The following is a 25,902-nucleotide window of genomic DNA, read 5'->3' as shown; positions in this document are numbered from 1 at the left end:
AATGAGCTGAAAAGGACAAGCACTCAGCAATATTTTCATGTTTAGAGAGTCTGAAAAGAGCTTAAAGAGGACTCCAAGGGGGTTCCTTTTTCATTTTAACAGAGCTCGAAAAAGAGATAAAAGTATGCTCTGTGGTCAAAGGTACAACTTACAATTGAGCACGTCGAATTCTATAACTCAGCTGTAAAACCTGCTTCAAAAAATCACCAAATGGATTAAAAAATACCTGTTTCATAGGAAAAAATAAGCAAATACTAATGTTTACTCGATTAATGAACATGAAATAAATATAAAACAAGTTTTTACCATGACATTTTTACCATTTGGAACTTACCATTCAGCCTTGTGTTCTAGGCTAGTTTTTTACCTCAAACTTCATCAGCTGATTGCGAGAGATTTTGCGGACAATTTCTCATGCCATCCAGACCAGGTAGGATATCCCCTCCTCTTTCTTTTCAAGTCATTCTTTTGTCATTTCATGTAATTTTTAGGGGTTTTTGGGGCCTCTGGGGTTTCATTTTTTCACCCTGGGATCAAAACAAGCTTTCACATCGGAAATTGTGCTAAAGAGCACCCAGATAGAAGGCTACCTACTTTGCAGTGCACTGTCTTTGTGCCTAGGCTGCGCTAGGCAAGTTTCCCCAATTTGTTTTAGCTGTTTTCTCTAAAATTTGACCTGTTTTTTGCATGGAAAGGATCCTAACTAATATTATGATTGTTTTTTAGGTTTTCATTGGATCATAATGTTGATTACATGGCAAGAAAGATAGCATGAAGAAAAAGACATGGCTGCCCTAAAAATTCAGGGTACAGTTGAGGCCCTCAAGAACTGTGGGTTACTCAAATACTTCAAGTTGTTTGGAATGAGGCAACAAATAGAACTATTGCAGTTCCTTGTTCATGCATGGGATCCAATAGATCAGAAATTTCACATAAGAGACAAGATGGTCCCTATTACCATTGATGATATTTACTTTCTTACCGGACTATCAAGGCGAGGTGCCCCCATCTCACTTTCTGGATTTGCCTGTGGAGGTGAATCAATGAGAGATTACATTCAACAGTTTTGTCGGCTAGGTACACAACCTAGCAAGGATGGGAAAATAAACATCAGAGATGTAGGTGATTTTCCTTTGAGAACGATCCTCTTCACAATCGCAAAATTGGCTAGTAGTGTGACACTACATTTGGCGAACAAATCATATATGCAGTATGCACTTGAGTGTCTAGAGCCAAAGGTATTCAACTGGTGCGAGGTCGTGCTTTCTTCACTAAAAGAACAACTGACCAAGGTAAAAAGTGGTAAGATGAATAATTTCTGCTATGGTTCGATCTTAATTGCTTTTACCTTAGAGAGAATCACATTGATGCAACCACAACATGTATCACCAGGTGTAGCTGGTCTTAGAGATCCATGTATGCAGAGGTGGGTTGAATTAGTGGCTCGACATGCGGGTCAGTCAACAATCATTTTTTCCACTGGATTCTTCAGTTAGCTCGATCGACAACATCTCGTCATCAAGGAGCATCCATACTCAGGGATGCATTTTCGTGGAGATCCAGATTTGATTCTACCAATTGGAGCACAATGGGGTGCTATAGGTAAATTGTTTGAACAATGTGTTTTTGATTTTTCTAGTTTCTACATGTTTTTTTGTTTTTAATGTTTCCAAGACTAAATTGAAATCATTCTCATGCATGCAGACGTGGGTACTGTTCGACCTATGGGGCCCCAACAGGGTGCAGGTGGGCCAGCGTGGAGAAACATTGGGAGAGTAGTTCTCCAAGACTTGGATTTGGCTGAAACCTTGGCAGAGTTGCAGGATCACATAGAGGGATTAACCCTTGGTATTCTAGATGTTTGGATCGAGGAGTTACCTATGAGGCTGCAGTGCCACACTATTGGTGTTCCTAGCCGCTAGGCGAGGCTTTTACGCATGATAGAACAAGTTGTGACCTGTTATCATGAGCACCACTAGATCTACTTAGGATGTTTTTGCATGCATTTTGATTTTTTGGGTCAGATGACCAAACTTGTCTTGGACACAAATTTTGTAAAAACTTTTAAAACACCTATCTATTTTACTTTTAGAGTTTTCTTTGGTTATGTGAAATCCTATTCAACTGATGATGTGAATTGAAAATATTACTTTTACATGTGTCACAAATGTCTATTTAACACATAATTTGCTAGAGAATCAGTTAGTGTTAAAGTTTCTGGAAATATGATGATATTGAATGTATTCAAGATACCTTTCCAAAATACAAACTCTAAGGAACATACGAAGAATTGTTGGATTTCGGACAAGATAAATTTTTGTTAATTGTAGTACAATGAGTTGTGAGTCTAGCCTAACAATGATTTAGCAAATGCCAAGTGAAATGGCATCAGAGAGAAGTTCGATAAACGTACTATACTCAGCGATTTTGTTCGTCGATCAACTTATACAAATCCCTTAAAAACTCACTAGCTCGCCACTTGGAGTGAAAATGGCCCATGCTGCAGAAGATAGGTTCTGTGTACTATGACTAGCACCATCAACGTAACCAACAAATGGTTTTGAAGACTCCGACATCTGCAACAAATGCAAATTGGATTACTAACCAGATAAAAAACTCTAAAATACACACACTGACACACACCCATGCAATGAAATCATATATACAGTGAGTTTTACTACACCAAGTCAAGCATAGTAATGTTTCAGGTACAACCCATTTCGAGGCTGCGACAATGGAATCCCATCATAATCTGCTAACTCGTAGGCACCTTTTTCCAAAACACACTTGACAATATAAGGACCCATCCACATTGGTTCAAATTTCCCTGCTCCAAGTTTATCAGCTTCCTGATCGTAAAGAAAGACCAGGTCTCCTTCTGAGAAGATACGAGGCTTAACATTTCTATCATATTATGCCTTGATTTGTTTCTTATGCGCTTCATTAGCCAATGCAGCATCACGACGGGTTTCATCCAGATGGATTAGTTCCAAGAAACACGCTTCTTCTTCAGAAGTGTCGGGTAACGGGTCAATCGCGAGTTTGAGAGATGAAATTTCACATTGTATCGATAAGACTACTTCCAAACCATACACCAACTGAAAGGGTGTGAATCTAATTGCATTTCTCACCGAGGTTCGATATGACCACAAAGTAGAGTACAGGATTAAATGCCAATTTCATTTATGAACCCCTATCATTCTTTGCAACATCCGCTTCAAGACTTTGTTATGGCCTCAACTTGTCCATTCGCTTGTGGATAATAAGGGGTAGAACTATCATGTGACAGTCCTAACTTAGCAATTAACTCAGCCATCATGTGGTTATGAAAATGTGACCCGTGATCTGTAACTATGGCTTGTGGCACACCAAACTAGGCAACCACATTGTTAAAAAAGAAAAGAGCAGTCGTTTCGCCACTATTGTTTACTGTTGGCATCGCCTCGGCCCATTTGGTAAAATAGTCAATGGCAACTATAATATACCCATGTCCCTCGGCCGAGGTGGAGTTACATGTTATGAAGTCAATGCCCCATTTGGCGAATTGTCCAACAACGACAACTGGATACAATGGTGCAGGTGGTAATCTTATTTTTGGGTCATAAATCTGGCATGCATGACAGCTTCTAATGGCAATAATACAATCTTTGAATATAGTTGGCCAGAAGTAACCAGCATGGAGAATTCTCTGTGCAGTAGCATATCCAGATAAGTGTCCACCATAGGCACCTGAGTGGAAATCATTCAATGCTTTCTCGACTTCCTCATGTGTGAGGCACCTCTGTAAAATCGAATCTATACCATGACGATAAAGAGTGTTGCCAATGATCAGATAATCTTTGGCTTGGTATCGAATACATCGATGTTGCGAGCGAGAGGTATCAGGCCAGAAAGTTTGGGTCTAGAGATAGATCAGTATATCTCCATACCATGGGTCAGATGATGATATGAGAAACAGAGACTCATCTAAAATTGATGGTTCATATGTTGAATCAATGGAGGTCGAGGGAAGGTCACAAAGTAGCTCAGCGAAAATGAAAGATTTCTTTGATTTGGACTTGATAAATTCCAGATCAAACTCCTGCAAAATTACTATCCATTTTGAGTATTTCCCCCCAGCAATTTACATGACAAAATGCATGTCATATGGTTGCAATCCAAAATGACAGTGGTCTTCCAGAGCAGTATGTAGTGGCAAAATCTCTGAATAGCTTGCACAGTTGCCAAAGCTAGTTTCTTGACATAAGAGTACTTACTTTCTGTATCATTGAGATTGTGACTCAAATAATAAATCAAATGTTCAATCCCATTTTCCTCTTGGACTAAAACCATGCCAATGGTTGTATCTACAGCGGTGAGGTACAGGTAATAGTCATTTTGATAATTCGGAGAATACATTAATGATGCCCTAATCAAGGTACCTTTAAGAGAATCAAAGGAAGCTTGCACAAACTGATCCCAATGGAAGGGTATCCCCTTTTTCAAAAGACGTATAAAACCTTTAGCCATCTCAGCGTAATTGGAAATGAACCTCCTCATAAAGTTAGCCTTCCCTTGGAGTCTCTGTAATTTTAAAAGATTTGAAGGTGGAAGTAAGTCAAGAATTGCCTCAACCTTTAATGGATCAAGTCGAATTCCATCTTTAGACACTACAAATCCGAGCAATCGACCAGAACCAACACAAAACACACATTTGTGTGGATTGAGTCATATCTTGTAGTGTCAGCACCGTAAAAATATTTCTCTCAAGTGTTGTGAGTGATCAGTCTGCTTTCGTGAATGAGTAGGTAAATCGTCAAGGTAAGGTTGAACAATGTGCTTGATGTCATGGAAGGCATAGTTCATTTCCCTCTAAAATATAGCCCCTACATTCTTCAAACTGAATGGGAGTTTCCTATACATGAATGTGCCCCATGGACAAATAAAAGCAGTTTTCGATTGGTCATGTGGGTGGATATTGATTTGATTGTAGCCGGAAAAACCATCCATAAATGAGAATATTTCGCATCCGGCACATTCATCAATAATATGGTCGATAAAAGGAGTATGATAATTGTCCTTTGGACATGCCTGATTTACATCCCTATAATCGATGCACACTTGAATTGTCCCTTGTTTCTTCATGACAGGAACAATGTTGGAAACCCAGTCAGTAAGAGGTACAGTGTAAATGAAGCCAACACGCAAAAGCTTTTCAACTTCTGCTTTAATGGCAGTGCCTTTCTTTGGATGAACAGGTCAAATCCGTTGTCGTACTAATTTGACATCAGGATACATTTTGATTTCATGTTCAACAATACTAGAGTCAATTCCTGGCATCTCCTCGTATAACCATGCAAATATATCTCAAAATTAATGAAAGAGAGTATGGTAATTATCAAGTTCTAATGGAGAACAAGATTTGCCAACATGAATGTTTTCTACAATATTAGGCTTGGTCAAAATATTAATAGAAATCGTTTCTTCATTATCTGTCAGGTTTTGCTCAGAATATATTGTTTCTATGAAGACTGAATTTGAAAGGAAATCAACAGCTGAAGGGTGGTTTAGTTCGTTTGAATAATCTTCAATGTCATCTGGAAGATGGGAATGATAATGATAATATTCCCAAGGTTCTTCTCATATCATCATTGATTGGAAGATTTCTTCATCCGTAGAATGTATACGTGAAAAAGGATCTGAAGAAGTACCATATTATAACGAATAGTCTACCCATACAATTGGTGAAAGTGGATTTGGGTTTGTCGTACAAGCCAGAAAAATTGATTGCTATGCAAGCTCAATGGTGCTTAGTGGCATAACCTCAGTATTACTATCAACTTCATAATTGTTGCTAATCCTCCTTAAATCAGATGAAGTGGAGGAAATCATGTTGCAAGTCTCTACTCTTGCCACTTCTGCCAAATCAAATGGTGATGGTAGCATAAAAGTACCCATTAGGGAAGGATCTTTAAAGAGACCTACACCAACACTTTGAAGTGATAGTGGGGGTTCGTGTACCAACAGAATGCTTCCCATAGCCTATGAACTAGATGAAAAGAAGGCAAGCTGATCGATAATTGTGATTCCACCCTTATGAGGGAATGTACGAAAGTACGTGGAAACCATGGCAGCCATAGCATATACCCATGGCCTTCCCAGTAAAATGTTGTAGTTGAGGGGTCTGTCAACTACCTCAACCTCAACAGTAACTGTTTTGCCCCCTAGTTCGATTTGCAAGTTACTCAAAATCCCACAAGGAGTATATGTTCGTCCATCAAAATATTTTAATGTGGTTAGTGATCGTGACAATGGCAGTGAACCAATTGTTTTCCAGCAGCTCATTGACATAATGCAAGTAGATTCCCCCTCGTCAATAATAGTTTGGTGAACATTCGTATTGAGATCTTTTACTTGAATTAGGAAAGCTAGTTGTGTTGGTAACTGTGGTGTATATCCCGCATGGTTAAAAACCACAAGATTGGAATCCATAGGGTCTATTCCACCAATTGCTGACAGTAAAGCCTGCTTCTGGGAGGGAAAATTTTGTAACACCTCGAGTGTCAACATAGCAGAAGGTATTGAGCTATATCTTACACTGTGTTATAGTTCTGAGTTGTTCGAGCCCGAGGGTTAAATGTTAATTTATGCACAACTCCCTTTGGTGGTTTTATTGTCAATTTTGGCACAATAGGCAGTGGAATATTTTCAGATGAAGTCGAAGTCGAAGGATTAGGTTGATCAGTGGCCTAATTATTCGACAATGATGGTGGATTTCCATAATCTTCATTTCTCGTTGACATCAAAACTTCATTTTGTGGCTTTGTGATGGATAACATAAGTACTTGGGATGTGGAAGCATGATATGTTGCAACCAAATGTGTCTTCGGGTTTGGAAACGGATTAGTCAACACTGCAGATGTGTTAGAAGTCTTTAGAAGCTTAGAGACTTCTAATTGGTGTGGACAATATCTTGTAAAATGCCTGTCATTACAGATTAGACATGGATAGCAAGGTTTCCTCACCGAAGTAGAGGAATCGGATGATTTCTCTTTAGGGGAATTATCTTGTTTCTTCTTGTTTTTCCCCGTCTTCTTACCTCCTAGTTGCTTTTGATTTTTTCCTTTGTCAGATGACACGACATTGACTTTGGAAGCAAGAGTGTTTTTTGATGCATTAGTATTTTGATTGGTAATGGTAAGACTTTGACCAGATGGTCTTCTTTCCATTTGCATGCTCAAAGAATCGATCACATCGTCGTCAGCATGAGAGTCCTTACTCGATTGTGGATGAGGAGGAACAATGAAAGCTAGTTGGGGTGCATTGGGAATCATGTCGTAGAGCATGCCAGATTGTGTATAGATCAAATCCAAATATTGGGCACAAGAAATTACTTGCTCTTCTGTGACAACTCCACCTTTCACCACATCCTCGGTGATTGATGGAAATAAGGATTTTATGAAGCACTCAGCCAAAACTTTATCAGGAACATAGGTCTTAACCATTCGACGACGACACCGCCACTCATGAATATGATATGTTATATGAGTAGCAGTAGTATGTTTAAAGTTGGTTAGGAGTTATGTTCCAATTTCATATCTGATAGGTAACTGGAAGTGGGTCAAGAATGTGATGGCTAAAGTCGTAAAGTTGTCGAAATAAGCTCTTGGTAACTCAATGTACCACTTTGCAGTCGGACCAATAAGCGTTCTTTGGAAAGATAGAGTCTAACGGAGTCGTCATTTAAGGAGTTTGATGAACACCACAAATGAAAGGTCATGACATGATTTGATGGGTCTTCTTCAGGATTTCCATTAAACTTCAGAATGTCAGAAGGTAAGTTATGTAGAATTACCGGCCACCAAGGTGCATATAAGATTGGATCATTAGTGAGCCGGTTTAAATCTGGTAATTCTAGATTTGCTACAAATGGAAACTGTCAATTCAATTTAGGTTGAGCATACCTAGGATATGATGGAATTTCCTGAGCAATAGGCCTTTGCATACCAACATAGGGCATCTGCATTTGGTAACCTTTATAAGGTGGTTGTTGAACAAATCTGACATAAGGTGGTTGTTGATAACCAGGTTGAATTTGTGGTTGTCCATAACTAGCAAAGCCTTGTTGACTAGGACCTTGGTAATCTTGATATTGTCCAAACCCAAGTTGAGCCTGTTGGGCAAGTCCAACTTGGGGATGGAATTGCTAGAATTGAGGTTGTTGATATTGAGGTTGCCATGGTTGTTGAATCAATTGTTGTTGTTTTTGGTACAATTGTTGTTGATTTAACGGTTGTTGTTACCCAGCAATGAAAGGTTGGTCAGGTTGTGAATAAACTATACCAGTGTAAGCCTGAGTCACTCCGGATAAAGGTATACTAACTTGAGGTTGTTAGATCCTAAACACAAGTGGTTGTTATATAACAGCTTGAGAAACTTGAAATTCTTGACCTAAATCTTATGGTTGCGAGGTAGAAGTACTAGTTTGTACAGGTTGAGATACAACTGTTTGGACTTGTGACTGCAGTACAGTGGTAACAACAAGTGTTGTAGGAATAGCTGACACAATTTGCATTGGTTGTGTTGGATACACAAACCTTGGCTGAACTGGCATTGTTGGTTGCCATTGACAAACTCGAATTCCAAGCTGACCTGAATACTGTGGGATACTACTATATGATGGTCCTCCAAGATATGGAGGATAACGTGAATAAGCATATTGCTCTCTGTATGGAGACAATCCAGTATGTAATGGATACATTGGTATTTGTTGACTAAATTTCCTAGTTTGATATTGATATGCAGGATCAAACTGTTGAGTTCCCATTAACGAAGAACCAGGTAGAATTCTGGTTGAGGACATGGGTGATGACCATGGTGTAGAAGCAACCTCTGAGTGGGTTCTTGATAAAGATTGGTAACCAACTGGGACAGATGATTCACCATATAGGTGCAACTCAAGTGTAGTAGAAAATATCAAAGAGGTTACAACAGAAGATTTTGCCATAGCTGCATCAGATGATACAGTCTAGGATGTTGACGGTTGTTTAGTCATAGTTAACTGACCCAAAAGTTGTCCTAAAGAATCAACAGGTACCTGAAAATAAGCAAGATCAAAAGGAGCAGTAAAATGAGGAGTATAAGGATAAATATTAAGCCTGGTTCCAAAATGGAATGGGGTTCCAAGTGTAGAACCTTCTTCCAATTCTTCCTCGACAACAATTAAACCAGGTGGAAGAACTTCACCGTCTCGTCCGTTATAGACTTCTGGTGTTGATAAAGTGGAAGTTTTAGTAGTTACCAGTGTCTGAGGGGTAACCGGTTGATTATCTTCCGGTAAAGTAACAACATATGAATGTTAAAATTCGAAGTCCAGATGTTCTGGTAAAAGACCAACAATTTCAGGGAGAGGTTCCTAAACAACTTCAAGTTCATATGTAACTTTTGTTTGAACTGAGATAGGTTCTGGATTAACTTCTGGTTGAATTGATTGAAGTTCAGAAGTAATTTATTGTTGAGCAACTTCAAGTTGAGGATCAACTTGTTGTTGAACAACTTCGATTACCGTTTCACTGGGATCGATGATAATGTCCTCAGGTAATTGTGAAACTTCTTCTTCAGAAACGAATGTACCAGAAATAGTTGGAGTAACTAGAGTCTCATTACTTACCGAAATGGATGATTCAGGTAATTCAGATGAAGAACTATGAGTTCTTGATGTACTTGACTTAGTTAAGCAAGTCTTCTTTGACCGAATAGGTGTAGCTTTGGGCGGCAAAGGCAGTCTACTCGTTGTTCTCCGTGAACGATAGGGTAAGGGTTGATGTTCCTCCACAATTTCTGATTAATTTTATTATCAAAAAATAAATAAACAAAAATGGGTAAGCTAGGAAAAAGTTTTACCAAACAACTTTGAACTACAGAATACCTCTCGGAAAACCAAGAAGTATGGGCAGGCAATCTCCCCGAATCTTGTGTTCGGTGTATCAAAGTGTACAAGGTGGCCAACTCAGTTACCTAAGGATGGATAGAAACCTAGTGTTGTCCTCCCATATATACCCAAAGGTACGTGGAGGCCCAATAAGTATAAGTGTTGTCTAATGCAAAACCGCATAGTGAGAGCATTCCCATACACTTTACAACCTGTAATACTGCCCTATATACCCGAAGGTACATCGACGAGCTATGATATACTCACATACATGGAATGAGGTATCACACTCGGGATTTATTGTAGACAAGTTAGCGACAGTTGCTTTTTTTTACGATGTTGGAACACGTCTCTAGCCTAGAACCACTAAATGTTTTTCATTAATGAAAATGCTCCATTAGGTAAATTGATGTTAATTTTAAGTTGATCTTACTTAGGAATTTGCCTTTAAAGTTCACCACGTGATGTATTATGAAATTCCTAGGAATGCAACTATCATGATAAGCATACTTTCCATTCAATTTAACGATGAAAATCCTAGCTACTAGGGATAGAGCAATCAGATTTCTTTCGATCAAAGAGCAAAGAGCACAATCTAATGCAATTTCCCTAAACTATTCCTATGAGCACACACAAACTTTTTCAATGCAACATGCATGTAATTCTTTTCTATTTCCTTAATGTGAATGTGAACAAAAAGGAAACTAAGCACATACAATCAATCAATCTTTAACAAGAACAAAGACTTTACGATAGTTCTATTTCAAAGGAAAAGAAGACTTTTACCACACTTTCTTTCGAATAAAGATTAGTCAACGATATTCTAACTTTGACTATGGATCGATAATGACAAAGAAAACATTTAAGAAACATTAATCAATCAAATCAAATTAGGGCTAGCAAAGGAGATAGAAACTTGTTCTTTGAGACATGAAATTCATTGATCAATCATCAAACACATAAACAAAGAAAAGTTGGCAAAAACTCATTCCAAAGGTGGGAAACTAACCCTAAGAGGATCAACGCAACCCTGAATGGGAGACAGTGCGCTTCATAGCACTGTCCCTAAGCCAAGGGTGCATTGTCACGCACTGTGTCGCTCACAAGTATGCACTGGTGATAGTGAGCCATTTCAAAAGGAAATTTGACACAGCTTTAACCAAAAATTAGATGCAAAAGAGCCGAAATACAATCAATGAACACAAGTAGGGTATGCAAGAATGTCCTAGGAGGTGGATAAGCTACTAGGAAGGATGATCTTCCCCAGTAGAGTTTCCAATTTGTTTTGGAGAATTTGGTAAATACTAATTCCCAAGATAACTATCCATATCTATAACAACAGTTTAAAGCACTTTAGTCTTTTCCAATAAGCAATAGATAAGACAAAGAAGATGAGAAGACCTACTTGTAGTTCCGCTTTCCTCTTGTCTCCTTTGTATCAATCCTGTTGCTCCTTCCCATACTTAACACGCTTGAGAAGTACCTGTAAACACAAACATAAGACAAAGAACCGATCAAAGAAAAAGATCTATTGAATAGAAGTGAATGGAATCAGATACATTTCACACATATAAGCATCATAAGACAATACAAACATATGGGAGAAATGTTCAAATAATTTATTGAATAGAAGAAGGAATTACAACCATTGTGTCTGATTCAAAGTCATTCCTCCAGCTTGGATCCCATCCACATCACATCAAAAGCATGACAAACTTGTAGCATTACAATACTTGCTTCAAAGCCAATTCTCATAGCAACATTATCTCCTTACAATTCAACATAGTCTAGCCCCTAATCACTTAGATGAGTGGTCAATTTATAGGGAGATGAAGGAGGTTTTGTCATAAATGGTGGTATTGAATGGCCTTCCATACATAGAATTAGTTCCATGGAGGAAGGGATGAGAGGATAGGACGAATATTAGCTCATTCCTCATCCATTTTCGATCTCATAGGAGTTGATAAGTGAGGGAACCTTCTAGATGACTCCAAAATATAAGAATATTCCCCAAACCCTATGTGAATTTTGCTCAAACTCGCCCAGCACAAGTGAAAGGAAGCCTAAGTGCTCTGCAGCGCACCCTTACATGGGCCTACCTGCGCTGGTCCCTCTAGAGGTTATTTCAGGATGGCTTCATGTCATGAAACTGTTTGGGAAGGAGGCATTCAAAAGGGTGACTTGTTTAGGGCATGTTGCAACTAAAATTAGGGTTTGATGAGCCCTAAAACACTGATATGGATGACGGGAGTGATGTGCCAAAATGGATCTGTAACACACCCACATGACAACCCCACCACTCCATGTGGTTCCACATCATTTCAAATCCAATTTTTAACATGGCTCAACCCAAGTGGCATCTTCCATATCACCTTGTTCATGGGCCCACAATTCCAGCCCTTAGCACACAAATTCACTATGCCACGTTATATTCACCTTGATAATCCAAATTTCTTGTAGACTCACTCTTGACAAGAGCTCTAGAACCCTAGACCTTCGGACTAGCCGAACTATCTCCTCACCATGAGTGCATCCAGGCCTGGCCCAAATCTGAGCCTTTTATTCCCGCTTCCGTACACTCACCACAAATATCTCAAACCTCTGGACTAATCCATTTTAATTCAATCCCAACACCACCTTTCATTGTGAGGGCCTCACCTTGTACTTCTATTTGAATTCTAATTGTCATGGGCTCTGGCCTTGAACATGACATTGCACTAACCCTGAAGGGCCCTATGCCCAATATGCTTTATCTAGTCCAATAAAAACTTGTATCAAACTATGTTTGGCCCATATCAAATGCAGTCCCACAATGATGTAACACTTTATTTTCCTCTCAAACACTTAGACTCCCAAACCTATCTAGACTAGCCAAACTCCAAACTCCAAATACAGGTGTTTTTTGCCCTAGCAGACTAGAATTACCTTTTAGGTTTCTTTGAATGTTTTAAAGATTAACCAAGATTATCCCAAGAACATGGTTCTTCTTAAAACATACACAATCATAGAAATTATAATCCTTGAGCTCAGCAAAAAAACTCAAGTGTTGACCATTAATAGGAAGCACTCACAGAGTTGCAATTCCAACTACTATTAGAACTGATACCTAACCAATCCTTGGCCACAACTCTATGCGAGTTTTAATTACAAGAATACTAGGTTCCTCTAGTATGCATATACATATATAGCCTTATTCCTTTAATCACTCCATGAGTAGGGAAAATGCAATCATTCAAGCATGGAAAAGATCCACGTTGATTCATGACAAGCCTCATACAACTCATCCAATAGAAAAACTCTTTACTTTGAAACACAAAGACTTTTAGCGAGTAAAACACTCAACCATAGAATTTCACACACACCATGGTAGTTCAACAGAGTTCTTGAACAGTTAGCAGAAATCATGCAAAATAGTTGAGAATATACCAACATTTATAGGGATCTACAAGTCCCTCATATCATGAGCAAAATCATGCAACACGTCTCATTGCAATACATATAGGAATACGCATTCCTTCATTAACAGTGTTGATAAGCTCTTGTTTATGTAACAACAACATTTATCATTCAAGTGCAACAGATATACATGGATGTACAAGTAAGCAACTTATCTTATTAGTTAAATGAATAGGAACTAAGAGAGGACTTCAACTCTCTGCCCAACAATAGGCAAGCTACACTAATATATTTCTTGCATTTGACCACCCCCGAGCCAAATTCAAACTGTGAGGAATAAGTTCTCAAGGGAATTAAAACCAATGTCAATGAATTGATCATGCAGGAATCCGAAGACCTATAAATATACATCTACTAACCCCACAGATATATGAACCACACAGAGTTTTCCCTCTACCAAACAAGACTCTGAGTACATTGTGTTCCACTTGGTCCACCTCACAGGACTCTAGAACAAACAATGTTTCCACCTAGTTCTTCTCTTCAACCATGTTCCCTCCCATCTACTATGCAGGGATCTAGAGCACATAGTGGTTCCACCCACTTAACCCAATGGAAATATAGATTATGTTGTGCCTACACCTTCTTCTTTCTCTTGTATTTTTGTCAATCCATGCACCCCTAAGTGCTTCAACTCATGTTCCCATGTTACGCCTAGTGCTTCATTTTGTGATTTCACCTTATAGACCATGTATTCCTACCCCAGCATACTCTTATGAATGAAATTAACTCCTACTCGAACCTCCATCCATGTTTGAATGAATGAATCCCTCCATTTTCCCATCATCTCCTTTTTTTTCCACCGACCCTAGTCTCCCCTCTAGCATGTTGACCCCCCAACACACTCCTTGAGGGAAAAGGTGATATAGATTTGTCCTTCAATCAGGAATCCCATACACAACCTCCATGCCTGTTGTGTAGGCCATTAAATCAAGTCATAAAACTCGTGGCATATTAAATGAACAATTTGAGTTTAACCACTTTCCCAAACAAGTCCTCCTCGAGCCTTTAAAGTTGCGACCACTCCTCTCAACCTGGTCATTGTGTTTACTTGTCCACAACTTACATGAATTACAATTCATAGTGATAATTAAAATCAACAATGCATGAATTCATTACAAGATAAAATGTCATGAAGGCATCATTGTGAAACATATATACATGACACATCGTAGAGAAATATGGTCCTCACAAGCATGACAGTTGTTAGAATGGAACACATAAAATATATTGCAGAAATATAAACACAAAAAATGCATAAAACAAGAGAGACACAGATATACATGGTTCACCCAATTTGGGCTACGTCCATGGAGAAACATCTAGTCCTTTTATATTATCCAGCAAACTCAAGAGATACAACCTACAACAGATCCATTGTAATTCCATCTTCTCTCTCACACAATCTCCTCTCTCTTGCTCACTCAGAATATAGATCTATATAGACACAATATAATTCCTTCATATATAGCAAGGGGTTGCCTTGTAGGGTGAAAAACCATAAATTAAACATAACTTCTACCATCAGATCTCCACCTGATGAACGACCCAGATTGACTACGAAATTACAACATTTTACAAGGAAATTTTACATCTATTTTTAGCTTCGGGGGCGCCGCCCCCGATCCCCCGCCAGCGGGGGGCTCCTAAAGATCGTTGTCACCCCCCCTTGGACCACCCTTGCAACGCAAATATTATGGGTGGAATTGCCACCACATTACGAACTGGGGTCCAATGTGGTCATACCTCTGAATAAAGAAGATAATCATGCTCCACACCCAACAATCTCCCGCTTGGAGACTTATTATAGCAACTCCACCACTACTTCATTTGCTGGACAATGACTCCACTTTGGACCTGGTTGTTTCTCATCTTCACCATCATACTTGAAGACCAATTAAAACTGATCAGAATCTTATTTTCTCCCTGGTTACAACTTTTGTTAACATATCTACAAGATTCTAGCCAGTGTGTATCATTTCCAGCTTCAATTGTCCATCATACAACACTGACCGTATGAAATGGTACTTGAACTGTATATGTTTAGTCTTGGAATGAAATATAGAGTTGTTTTCAATATGTATAGCACTATGGTTGTCACTGTATAACCTGCCCAAATCCTGCTTCTTACCTAATTCATCCATTTGTAACCAAATCATTTATTTACTAGCCTCTATAGTAGAAACATACTCTGCTTCCGTTGTTGAGAGTGCAACAACACTTTGCAGTTTTGAAACCCAACTAGCAGTTGTTCAACCTACAGTAAACACATACCCTGTTGTGCTCCTCCTGTTATCGCTATAACCTGCCATATCTGTATCAACATATCCCTGTAGAGAAATTTTTGAACCACCAAAGCATAATGCTTTATTTGTGGTACCTTTCAAATACCTGAGAATGCACTTCACTGCCATCCAATGTTCTTTTCCTAGATTGTTCATGTACCTACTTACAACTCCCACTGCATGTGCAATATCAGGTCTTGTGCAGATCATTTCATACATTAAGCTTCCAACTGCTGATGCATATGGAACTTTAGACATATAAGCCATTTCTTCCCAAGTCTTGGGACACACCTCCTTACGTAGTTTGAAATGGCTAGCCAAAAGTATACTAACTGGTTTTGCATTTTGCATATTAAATCTTTTCAACACCTTTTCTATGTAGTCACTCTGAGACAATGTTAATTTTCGATTCTTCTTGTCTCTAGTTATTCTCATACAAAGGATTTGTTTTGCAGCACTCAAATCCTTCATTGCAAATGAGTTCGCCAATTTTATTTTGACCACATTTATTTCCTACATGTTAGAACCTGCAACAAGCATGTCATCTACATACAATGACAATATAATATCATTGCCATCATTTTGCCTTTTGAAATAAACACAATGATCAAAGTGACATCTAGTATAACCTTGTTCAGAAATAAACTTGTCAAAGTTAAGATACCACTACCTTAGAGCCTGTTTTAATCCATCCAAGCTCTTCTTCAACCTGCACACTAGTTTCTCCTTCCCTTTTACATCATATCATTGTGGTTGCTGCATATATATATCTTCCTCCAAATCCCCATGGAGAAAGGTTGTCTTTACATCTAACTGCTCAAGATGCAAATCTTCAGCTGCTACTAGACTTAAAATAGTTATGATTGAAGTCATTTTACAATAGGATAAAATATCTCATCAAAATCTATACCCTTTTTCTGTGCAAACCCCTTCACCACAAATCTAGCTTTATACCTTTTTCTACCTCCATATTCTTCCTTCAACCTATAAACCCATTTATTCTACAACGTTGTTTTACCTATAGGTAACCTGACCAAGTCCCAAGTCTGATTATGTGTTAAGGAGTCCATCTCTTCTTTCATGGCTTGCTCCCACTTCTTTCTGGTTTCTACTTTCACTACTTCTTCATAACATTCTGGTTCACCAGAATCAGTCAACAATACATAATATAATGAAGGAGAGTATCTTTCAGGGGGTCTACTTATCCTGGTAGATCTTCTAACACCACTTTCAGGCATTTGAAGTGCTTGTTTTTTTTGTGGTTGTGGTTGTTGTTGTTGTTCTAATTGTTGATCATTATGATTTTCAAGCACCTTCACTTTTTTTGTGATCTCATCAAGCATTGTGTATTATCTGTTTTCTTTTCCCTGTTTCTTTTCCTGCAGTACAAAGCCTTTTCATTGAATATGAAATCTCTGGTCCTAATGACTTTGTGTTTTTCATAATCATAAAAGAAATAACCAAAATCATTAACACCATATCCAATAAAGGTACATTTCTTTTATTTTGCCTCAAGCTTTGTTCTATTTTCTTTATTACTATGGACAAAGGCTTCACAACCAAAAGTCTTTAAAAATTAGTAGTTTACCTTTTTACCTGTCCATGCCTCCTCTGGAATACCACCATCCAAGGAACTTGAAGGCCCTCTATTTATTAGATAAACAGCAGTATCTATAGCTTCTGCCCAAAATTGTAAAAGCAATTATGCATGCAATCTTATGCACCTTGCACGCTCCATGATTGTCTTGTTCATCCTTTCTAACACACCATTTTCTTGTGGTGTTCCTAGAACTATCTTCTCTCTGTGAACTCGATTCTCTGAACAATACCTATCAAACTCTTTGCTGCAATATTCACCTCCATTTTCTGATTTGAGACACTTCAACCTTTTTCCTGTTTCATTTTCAACCAAAGCTTTCCATTTCTTGAAAGTATTAAATACATCATATTTATTTTGAATACAATAAATCCAGGTTTTTCTGGTTGCATCATCAATAAAAGTAACATAATAACGAGAGCCACCAAGAGATTATACTTGAGCAAGTCCCCATACATCTCTATGTACAAGCTCTAATTTTTTGCTCTTCTTTTCTTTCCCAATTCTGAGGAAGCTAACTCTCTTTTGTTTTCCATGAACACAATTCTCATGGAATTTTAAATCAACATGCTTCAAACTTAGAAAAAAATTTCTTGAGTGAAGAACTTGCATCCCCTTCTCACTCATGTGCCCAAGCATATGATGCCACAATGTCATATCTACTCCTGTAGAGGTTAAAGCATTAACATAATTAGAAATACCATTGCAAAAATACAATGTACCAACATTTTCTCCTTTTTCTATTACCAAGGCTCCTTTAGTGACCTTCCAGGTTTTATCTGTAAAAGTAGTCACACAACCTTCACCTCCCAACTGCCTTGTTGAAATTAGATTTTTCTTCAGATCTAGAACATGCCTTACCTCCTTCAATAACCATTGATTTCCATTCTGTTGTTTTATGAAAATTGTACCCATTCTAATGATTTTATAGGGTTTGTCATCACCCAATCGAACCTGTCTAAAATCTCCTTGAACATAATCATGAAAATGTTTTCTATCAGGTGTGGCAAGGAATGAGGCCCCTGAATCTACCACCCAGGCATCAATAATATTTTCTAATGAAAGAATCAAAGCATATTGCAACACATCACCTGTCACATTCACTTCATGATTGTTTTCTTGTTGCGCATCTCCTTCTTTTCCCTTCTGAGACTTCTAGTCTTTCTTCTGGTGTCCTTTATTCTGACATTTCTAGCACAATATCCCCAATTTGTATTTGGATCTGCCTTTCCTTGACTTACTATGATATCCTGGGCTCTTTCCTCTTTCCATTTTTCTTCCCCTAGTCTTTGCAGTCAAAGCATTACCTTATGCCTCATTGGAGCTCTTCTGTCGCATTTCCTCGCTAAGGATTGCACTAACAACATCATCAAACTGTAAAGTATTGGATCTAGAGATAGAGTTACTAATGGCCATAACTAAACCATTCCAACTTCCTGGCAATGAGCACTGAAATAACAAAGCCCTAACTTCATCATCAAAATTTAGCCCCACAGAACTTAACTGACTGGTAACTGTATTAAATTCATTTAAATGATCAGCAACAGATCCACCTTATGACATCTTCATATTAAATAAATGCTTCATAAGAAATACCTTATTTGAGGCTGAGGGTTTTTCATATAGTTTGGCCAATGCCAACATTAAACCCTCTGTTGTCGTTTCCTTTGAAATATTAAAGGCTACTGATGCCACTAGGCACAATCGTATTGTTCCAAGTGCCTTTCTATCGAGAATATCCCATTTTGTGTATGTCATACTCGTCGGCTTCTTTGTCTTTCCGCTCAATGGTTGGTACATATCTTTCTGGTACAAATAATCTTCCATCTGCATCTTCCATAGCTGGTAGTTTTGGTCGTTAAATTTTTCAACCCTAAACCTACCATCTTCTGCCATTGCTCCCACTCGAACCAGGAACCCTTCTCTCCTACGAGTTTATTAGCCAAATAGACCTTCGACTCTGATACCAGTTGTTAGAAATTTATATATATATCTATATATATATATATCTATATATATATATATATATATATATATATATATATATATAGATACACATATAGATAGATATAGATATATAGATATATAGATATATATTACAGATACTCTGATACCAGTTGTTAGAAATTTATATATATATCTATATATATATATATATCTATATATCTATATATATATATATATATATAGATATATATACACACATATAGATAGATATAGATATATAGATATATAGATATATATTACAGATCAATGGAACACATAAAATATATTGCAGAAATATAAACATAGAAAATGTAGGTTTTAACCCCGTACAGAAATTACCCGCATACAAATTCTAAAACGCAGAAAATAAACAATGCGAGAGCATAACACATAAAACACATATACACAGATATTTTCCCCTGGATCCCAAAACCAGGACTACCAGCTTGATTTTTCCTTATGTTCCTTTCAATGTTACAATACATATGTACACATGCCAAAGCATCCAATACCATGGACCAAAAACCATCGCATCCAAAAACCATGGACCGAAAACCATCGCATCCAAAAACATGTGCAAAAACCATGCACAAAACCATAGGTAGGTCCGCCCAACCTAATATCGGGTCCAAAAAAAAATTCCCCGGGGCGCTACCCCGGACCCCGTAGAGGGGGGTTCCGCCCCCCCTCTAATCCCCTGGTTAACTAGGGCAGGTAGTCATGGAAAGAATATAACACAACCCAACAGAAAACACATAAAACAAAAGAGACACAGATATACGTGTTTCACCCGATTTGGGCTATGTCCATGGAGAAGTAGTCAGTCCTTCCTTTTATATTATCTAGCAAACTCAAGAGATACAACCTACAGCAGATCCGTTGTAATTCCCTCTTCGCTCTCACACGATTTCCTCTCTCTTGCTCACTCAAAATATAGATCTACATAGACACAATAAAATTCCTTCATATATAGCGAAGGGTTGCCTTCTAGAGAAAAAACCCTAAATTAAACATAACTTCTACCGTCAGATCTCTGCCTAATGAACGGCCCAAATTGACTACGAAATAACAACATTTTACAAGGAAATTTTACATCTATTTTTAGCTTCAAGGTTACTACCCTTGATCCCCCACCAGGGGGGGGCTCCTAAAGATCGTTTCCACCTCTGTCTAGACCCCCCTTGTAGCACAAATATTACAAGCGATGTTTCCGCCACATTTCGAACTAGGGTCCAATGCGGTGATACCTCTGAATAAAAAAGTTAATCATGCTCCACACCGAACATCAGTATGGTGAAATGTTTTTCTTTCACCAAAAATATTAAACATTACCCATTAACACTACTAACTCATGTGTTTCCTTGCCAACAATGCAAATTATATTGCTTTGTTACCATATGCAATATGCATGTGGCACAAAATATGTGTGAAGCCACATACGGATCATATACCACACGTTACAAAACTTTGGTTAATTTTACAATAAGCATATAATATTGATAGATGGTGTCAAAAATGAAAATATTAATTTAATTGCAACCATGGCATAAATATCAAACTTACTCTAGCCAAGTCTTAAATGATCTGCCAATGATAGTATTGTGGGAATTATACGATGATAGATTTGATGACTGGCCAAAGTAATGGGGCATGAATTGTGTTTACTTTATCATGCCTTGAGGAGCACGTTGGAGATCAAATTAGAAGTAGGAAGTTGAGCCCGCCCACCTACCATTGTGCACCCTTGACCCTATAGAGGATAAGATTTGTGACTCACTAGAATATCATCTTTGCTCCCACAATAGCCAAGAGGAACTAGTCACAACCAATTCAGAGGAAAATAAAGCTTGTGGCCACAAGTATGACAATAAGTTGGTCTTTGATCCGTATTAATAATTATTTTTTCAAATTATTGGGCTTGTTTAGTCTGTTCAATGTGGTGCATGGAGTTAATCCTCTACATGATTTTACGCTCCATTATTTCCCCTATTTTTGCACTAAATGCCACAGATTTCGTGTTTATCTTTCAAATTTGTCACTAGGTAAGTTGTTGAAAATGGCAACAAGAAATGCTAAAAATAGCACTGCTATAAATAGTAGTTTGGGTATCAGTGTTGGATTGAGCAACAGGGAATGAAAAATGGAAGTGCTAAAAATAGAATTGTTATTTTTAGCAGTTCATGATGGATTCCTATTTTATTCAATCCCTAGACTAAAAATAGGAAGTAAAATTTGAATTTGATATTAACAGCAGTTTGTAAATTAATTAATTAATTCATCTTGAGTTAATTAGTCAAGGAAAATCAAACTTGAAGTCTATGTGAGGATATGCAACAGTTTATCTATTAATTGAGGAATTTATCCATCAGTTCAATAGATAAGGATGAGTTGTAATATTGAGTTGTAATTAGTTGGCTCAGTTAACTGAGTCAAGTCCAGTTAGATTAATTTAACAGTTTGTTAAATTAATGAGATTTCAGTTAGTTAATGCTTGCATGCATGTAGCTACTGTATTTCAGATAACTTAGTATTCACTCATGGATAACTCATGCATGTCAGTTCAAATAGAGACCCAGTTGAAATCAGAGAAGGGACAGTGTACTATCAGTTGGACGAATATTTTTCCTATAAAGGAATCTCATCCATGATGAGGATATATCTCCTTCAAGACTGCGTAGTTGGATCAGAGGTTAGTGAGTGTGTGAAGAGGCCAATTCACACAAGTGGCTGCACTGGACCCCAATCAGAATCGCGCAAAGAAATAGGAGGCTTGGAGGGTAGAGCAGAGGTTAGATAGAGGCCTTTGACTGTTTATGAGCAGCAAAGGTATTGCAGAGAGAGCAGGATAGCTTTTGAGCTTATTCTTTTTGTAATACTGGTTATATTTCCACTTGTATGATAATACAGAGATGGGGTTTTAGGCTGGTGCTTTCTCCTGGATATTTCTTCTGTGTTATGTGTGATTGATTCCTTCTTATCAGTTATATGTGTTCAATTGATGTTGCTCATGTTGGATTAAGCTTCCGCTAAATTAGTTGTAGAAGTAGATCAAGTATTTTGCTTTACTATATTGCATTATCAGATGATCTGCAATGGAAATTTCTACATGGTATCGGAGCACAGGTGATCAAGGAAGAACAGTATATGAGAAGGGAGAAGTTGAAGTTTGTGGTTTCTGATTATTGAATTGAGTTCTTATCACATCTATTTCACCGATGGTGTTCAGTGGTTTGAGATTCGAATATTCCCTTGATGGCAGTTCGAATTATATAGCCTGGAAGGATCGCATGGAGGCAATATTAGAAGATAGCGGTCTAAAGGACTTCATTGATCAAGAAGTACATAAGCCAATTGATGCTACTCAACTGGTAGAATGGAAAAGTGTGTGGCTAGAGCAAGGAGAATCCTCCTAGAGGAAGTTCAAGATCACATTTTCTCAAGCCTCCATGGGAAGGACACTCTGTTTTCAATGTGGAAAACATTGAAAGATATTTATCATAATAGCAGTGATCAGAGGAAGCTAGCACTGAAGGACAAACTTCGAAAGATCAAGTGTGAAAAGGGTGACATGATCTCTATGTATCTGAACAATCTCACCTCATGCAGGGATGAGCTTGGAAGTGTAGGGATCGTGACAACTGATGATGACATGGTGAGCCTTGCACTCCTCAGTCTTCTTAAGAGTTGGCATAGCTACCAGGACTCAATTAGTGGAAGAGAGAAACTACCAGATTGGGAACGACTTTGGTCGGATTTGATGCAGGAGGAGATAAGAAGAAGCACTAGAGATGGTTCTTCATCCATAGAGGATGAATAAAATTCTGCCTTAGCGAGTAAGGTGAACAAGGGGAAGGAGAAGGATTCTCATTCTGAATCCAATTCTTCCCATGGTGGGAAGAATTTTGACAAATCAAAAGTGCGATGCTTTCGTTGTCATGAGGTGGGCCATTTTGCTACAAATTGTCCACAGATGAAATCCAAGAAGGGATCTGAGGAAGGATCTCAAGGTGAGGCACTTGCTTCACAGTTCGAGTTGGATTTCACACTCTTTGCATGCATGGTTTCATCCATGGTGGGAAGTGGTTGGTTTCTTGACAGTGGAGCTTCTTTCTACATGATCGGCGACAAGAGTTTGTCCAGTACTTTGGAGGAGACAGATCTCTAGATACTCATAGCGATGGGTAATGATGAAAAGTATAGTGTCTCAGGTGTAGGCATGGTTATTTTTCAGAGGGAGCATGGAACTTGCCTTAACTTGACCGATGTCAAGTATGTACCAAGATTGAAGAGAAACTTGGTGTCGATAGCGATGCTGGAAGACAGAGGCTATGATGTAGTCTTTAGTAAGGGAAAGGTTTTCCTTAGACACATCATCACTAGACAGGTGAAGCAGATCGGTTCACGAGTCAAGAACATGTATTCTCTTGAGGTTCAAGATGCATGCAAAGCCTTGAGCAGCAAGGCAATTGATGGAGACTTGGTGGTTGAGAGGGAGAGTGTATTACCTCTCAACATGCAGTGCCAGAAGAAGTCTCAGACAATTGTGGAGGAGACATGATTGGTGTAGCAACTTCAGGAGGTTGTGGAGTAGCCACAAAAGGGGAAGCTGGGTGGAGATCGAGTAGAGACATCTACTCATGCAGAGACCTTCAGTAGGGGGAAACTTCAAGCCAAGTGGGCTGAGGAATCACATGCATCCATACCTCTAGGTAGAAGGTGAGGCAATGTGCAGTGATCATCCCAAGGAGGAGGGGCAGGATCCTTGAGGTACCCAACCTCTTTGATTCAACTTTACTACAGGAGCCTTGATGAGGAGTAGTAGGACTGATTGATTGGGTAGAGGCAGATGCAGATGGAGCGACAAAGATATCTACAGTGCAGGAATCCCAAGACAGTGCAGAGCTCGTAGGATGTAGCATTGTGAGAGGCACAAGTGTGTTGCACCAGTGCAGGATGGCACAGAGAGGTGTGCAACAGTGCGAGATGCATGGAGATGTTGTAGTAGCGCAGAGGTCAGAGAGGGAGCACTTGTTAGCAGCATGTAGAGCTTCAGCATCAGAATATGTTTCTAGCCCAACAGAGAGGTCAGTTGGGAGTTTTTTTTGTTCTGAGAGTTGTTGGAGCAACCACACTTGGTAGAAGTGTTGCATGCAAAACATTTCGAAGGTACAGGATTGGGTTTGAGAGGAAGCCTTTCTTGTTGAGAGGGAGTGTTGAAAATGGCAACAAGAAATGCTAAAATAGAAGAGCTAAAAATAGAACTGCTATAAATAGAATTTTGGGTTTCAGTGCTGGATTGAGCAACAGGGAATGGAAAATGGAAGTGATAAAAATAGATTTGTTATTTTTAGCAGTTCAGGATGGATTCCTATTTTAGTCAGTCCCTGGACTAAAAATAGGAAGTAAAATTCAAATTTGATATTAACAGCAGTTTGTAAATTAATTAATTAATTCATCTTGAGTTAATTAGTTAAGGAAAATCAAACTTGAAGTCTATGTGAGGACATGCAACAGTTTATCTATTAATTGAGGAATTTATCCATTAGTTAAAGAGATAAGGATGAGTTGTAATTAGTTGGCTCAGTTAACTGAGTCAAGTCCAGTTAGATTAATTTAACAGTTTGTTAAATTAATGAGAGTTCAGTTAGTTAATGCTTGCATGCATGTAACTATTGTATTTCAGATAACTGAGTATTCACTCATGGATAACTCATGCATGTCAGTTCAAACAGAGACCCAGTTGAGATCAGAGAAGGGACAGTGTACTATCAGTTGGATGAATATTTTTCCTATAAAGGAAGCTCATCCATGATGAGGATTTATCTCCTTCAGGACTACGTAGTTGGATCAGAGGTTAGTGAGTGTGTGAAGAGGCCAATTCACACAAGTGGCTGCACTGGACCCCAATCAAAATTGTGCAAAGAAATAGGAAGCTTGGAGGGAATACCAGAGGTTAGATAGAGGCCTTTGACTGTCTATGAGCAGCAAAGGTATTGCAGAGAGAGCAGGATAGCTTTTGAGTTGATTCTTTTTGTAATACTGGTTATATTTCCACTTGTATGATAATACAAAGATGGGGTTTTAGGCTGATGCTTTCCCCTGGATATTTCTTCTGTGTTATGTGTGATTGATTCCTTCTTATCAGTTATATGTGTTCAATTAATGTTGCTCATGTTCGATTAAGCTTCCGCTAAATTGGTTGTAGAAATAGATCAAGTATTTTGCTTTAGTATATTGCATTATTAGGTGATCTACAGTGGAAATTTCTACATGGTATCGGAGCTAGCTGATTTGTAGAAAAAATCTACATAAGTAGCCTTCTCATGCATATATATGAGTTGTTTTTTTATTTCGCTTCAAAATCGCCCAAAACTCAAAACCTTATTGGATGACTTATCACTAATTTACATGTTTCAAAAAATGCATAGAATAAGGGCATCCCTTCCATGACCCACGACCCAAAATGTTTCATCCAAGTCTCTTACTCTTCCACAAGGTTGTGAGTCATATTGTTCAAGGAAGTATGTATACTCTAGTGGAAACTATACCACAACAATGGGTGCTCCATAGGCATGGCCTAATACTCAGAATACAAAGTTTTGCTTCATATGGAACTTAGTGCGGGTTATGGTCGCACGTTTTGGCTTATGCCCTCAAATCATAACAAA

The sequence above is a fragment of the Pinus tabuliformis genome, chromosome 2_2 (genome assembly GCF_031772625.1).
Source record: "Pinus tabuliformis cultivar Carrire ecotype Pingquan chromosome 2_2, CPIR1, whole genome shotgun sequence".
NCBI lineage: Eukaryota > Viridiplantae > Streptophyta > Pinopsida > Pinales > Pinaceae > Pinus > Pinus tabuliformis.
Note: the sequence above shows the minus strand (reverse complement) of the source record.